Source organism: Marmota marmota, unplaced genomic scaffold (assembly GCF_001458135.2).
Source record: "Marmota marmota marmota unplaced genomic scaffold, marMar, whole genome shotgun sequence".
Taxonomy (NCBI): Eukaryota; Metazoa; Chordata; class Mammalia; order Rodentia; family Sciuridae; genus Marmota; species Marmota marmota.
In genome coordinates, this window is record NW_026000048.1 from 16352206 (window position 1) to 16355817 (window position 3612).

A 3612-nucleotide genomic window follows, 5' to 3' on the forward strand; every position below is an offset into this window, starting at 1 on the left:
GTGGGTGCGGGCGCTGCCGGCGCGGGGTGGGGCGGGCCCGAGAGGTCCTCCGGCCCGGGATCACCCGCGGCCGCGACCCAAGCAGCTTAGGGGACCTCAGAGCCTGTGGCGGCAAACTGCTAAAGAAAATGCAAACCGCACTCCCGGCCATTTCGGACACTCTTGGGGGCCTCTTTCCACGTAGACTGGGTTGGAAGAGCTTGTTTCATATCTTGATTCTTTCGGACTGTCCCGTTAGCAATCGCTAGGTCAAAAATTTCTCCAAGGGACCTTTTGAGAATTGCCAACTGTGCACTTAGCCCCAAACTGTCAAGGCTCAAGTTGCAGAGATGTTTACTGAACCGAACCTCTTTAAAGCTTCCTTCTCTAATAAGACGTTCTCCTGTAAATTAGATGAACCAAAGTTTTGGATGGGTTGAAAACTGAATTTGTTTTACAAGGCGGGTGGAGATGGGGGTGGGGGGCAAAAGCACTGTGCTTTATTCGAACAAACCATGCTGGAAGCTAGAAGAACTAATCGGTAGGATAGTGACAATATGTAAAGAACCATGTGACCAGCCCATTCCCAACGCTAAATCAACACCTTGTCAACCCACAGTAACGATAGGAGAGAAAAACAAATGTCATTCTTCTCAGCCTAACGTCCATATAAACCCCCATGAACCCCCACACGATGAAATAATATTTTCAAAAGATAATATACATTATAAAAACGTCACGGTGGGGAACAGTCTGCAACAATACACCACAGGACAATCAGGGAAGTCAATTACTTCGTGTAGTAGTGCTGAAAAGTAACATTTCTTACTATCACCCTACTCCATTCACTTTAGAACCTGAAATAGACTAAGCTTCTAGACCTGAATGGACTACTGCTGCCTTGAATGGAAATCTAGGAACTTGTGAAACTTGCATTAAGATGCCTCTGAGGCTTTATTTCTTAAGGAATCTTAATGCAGAAGAGGGAAATACCAATCAACATACCTCAATAGCTGAAATTGAGTTGAGTACTGAAAAATGGCCCCAAACAAACCAAACCTCTTATGAAAGTGACCCCAGTGACAACCAGTAATCTCACCCAGAAAATTTCATGTGTGATTCCTCAGACATCTTTGGACTACTTGTTTAGAATAATACTGACAACATATGTTAACATAAATCTAAGTGGCCTGGCAGAGGGGCTGTAGAAGGAGCAGTGCCCTAAAGAGTAGCAATATTTAAGTCCAATTGTACTTGATGATTAAAGACCAGCCTTCTTGGTGCTTAAAGAAAAACTCTCCTTGTGAAACCACAGGATCTTTCCTAGAAAGATAGTTAGCAAGGTGATAACTTCTATTTGCCTGTGAAAGTATATCACACTAACACCATGGATCATGAAGTTCACCAAGGGGCTCCAATAAAAACAGCTGCCTTTATTTCTTCTCTACCTTACAGAAACCCAAACATCACACAAACACAATAGTAACTCAGAGAATAATCAAACCTCAGTGGAGGGTTATCTACTGGTTGGCTTTGAACATTTAAGTCCTATGTACTTGACCCAAAACCCCTTTCAAATTCATCCTAAGGCTTAATTCACAAAACTCTCCCTCAGTTCAGAAGAATTTGGCCACAGTCCTATTAGTGTTTACAATGAAAATAAATATTACTTTGTTGCTTATATAAAAATCAGCCCTTAATCTTTTTATCCATTGGAAAGTACTGACAATCTAACGAGGACTTCCAAAATGTTTGACATGCTTGATAAGGTTTAAGAACAACCTCTTGCACCTTAGAAATAAAAACCTAATAGGTTTCAACAAAGAAAGTGCCCTTAAGCTACTAAAAATGCACCAACGTACATGCTGGAAATGTTCAAGAATTAAAACTTGCCATTATAGGATACTCAGATGGGGCTGTCAGTTAGTTTTTAGTTGGAGGCCTAACACTAGTATAATGTCAAAATGAAGGAAAACAGAAACAAGATCTTATGTTAACAATCAGTTTGACTACTGCAATCTAAGAAATGCAAATTAACTCCATAACCCTAGTTGGGGCTCACAGCTCTATATAAGTATGGGTAAAGTTGGGGTTAACTTGACTCTTTGGGAGAATTTTGCATATTTGGACACTTAAATACACCCAATAAATCAGTGGTAGAGTATCAATGGATTTATAAAATATAATTAAATGTGTAATTTTCTTACAAAAGCTTGTGTGTGTGTGTGTACATGCATGTAAATGGTCTCTATGGCTTCAAAGATATTGTTACTAGGGGGCAAATTAATTTGTACAGATAGGTTATTTCAAACATCTCTACACTTCGAAGGAGATGTATGGAAATGAACTCGAATATAAAAATTTTAAATTTTTGCTCATAAAAATCAACTTCTAAGAAAATTTTCATTGGTCTATTTAAAACCAAAATGTTATTATTTGGGCTAAACAATCTAATAAATTGTACTGTCAACCATTTACATCCTTAAGTATCAAGTCTTTAGTGTACCTTATAATGTGTTTCCAAAACTTGGGGGTTAAAATTCCTCTATAATTTGAGCCACTCCTAACACTCAACATAACACTAACTTACACTCGCGTTTGGATAAATATGCTGGGAATTTTGCCTACCTAAAGGGAAGGGGTTAATACATGATTCTCTTTCAAATATTGAACCGTGACCACTAAGCCCACTAAATCCTTTTATTGCAATTGGGAATGATCAAAGTCTCTCTACTTGTTTACTTCCAATTATTAACTGTAAATCTCTGGGGAAAAGATCATGCTCTATCGCTGTCAAGCCCAAATGACTGCGTAAACATAAGCAATCAACTTTTTAGTGCTCCTTTTCTAAAGCATCCCTTTACCACATGACCTATGCTGACATTTAGCAAAACATATAAAACGCAGTGGAGTTAAGTCACGATTCTGGGAGCATCCCAAAGTAGAGGTAGAGAGAAAAGTCGCAATCTGTGCCAAGGGGTTGGGGGGGGGGAGGAAAAGGGGAGAAAGACGTGGAGAAAAGAAACCTCTACTACCAAGACTAACGTCCAGTCACCATCATCACTCCAAAAAAAAGCTCCAAATTTGAAATGCCCACTTCCCAGTGAGCACGTCCCGACAATGTTCACAGCACTTGTCCAAGACTCCCAACAAATACCACCTTGAAAACTTTACCATTTTCCACACAAATGCAGAAGACCTTGGAAACAACTGGGAACCGCCATCTTACAAGCCATCCAATTTCACACAAGTGTCCCTCCAACTTAAGTTAATAAGATTTTTGTTGGGGCTCTCTCCAGTCTAACAACCACCTTGGCGGGATCGCTGCCCCCCACGTAACCCGTCCCTATAAAATGGGGGCGTTCCCTGGATGTTCAAACCCCTCAAAAGCCCTTTCTTCGGGAGAGGAGGGAAGCCACTTGACCCAAGCAGCTCCCGATTTCAGGAGCCCGTCCCCGTTTCATCAAAATCTACCTCTCAACAAAGGGCGCTGTGGCCGGGAGAGCCGCGGAGGCTGGAAATAGAAGTATTCTTCTCGGGGACCATGTGCGTCGCGAGGGTGCAGAGGGGCGCGCGGGGGAGAAAGGAACTAAAACGTGGGGCCGCGCGCGGCGCGTCCGGGCTGAGCGGGCG

The 3612-nt window shown here is 41.9% G+C and overlaps 1 protein-coding gene across 2 annotated transcripts in view; it reads right to left on the bottom strand.

Moving 5' to 3' along the window:
- Positions 1 to 3612, bottom strand: part of Bmi1 (BMI1 proto-oncogene, polycomb ring finger) — a 10398-nt gene that overhangs the window by 5923 nt on the left and 863 nt on the right. Inside the window, exon 1 of one of the 2 annotated variants that reach the window (XM_015495255.2) lies at positions 3454 to 3602. The exons of the other annotated variant lie outside the window; for it this stretch is intronic. The gene's annotated coding sequence lies outside the window, so the exon portion shown is untranslated. Of the gene's footprint in view, positions 1 to 3453; positions 3603 to 3612 lie in introns of those variants that run through there. 2 annotated transcript variants of the gene reach the window in all.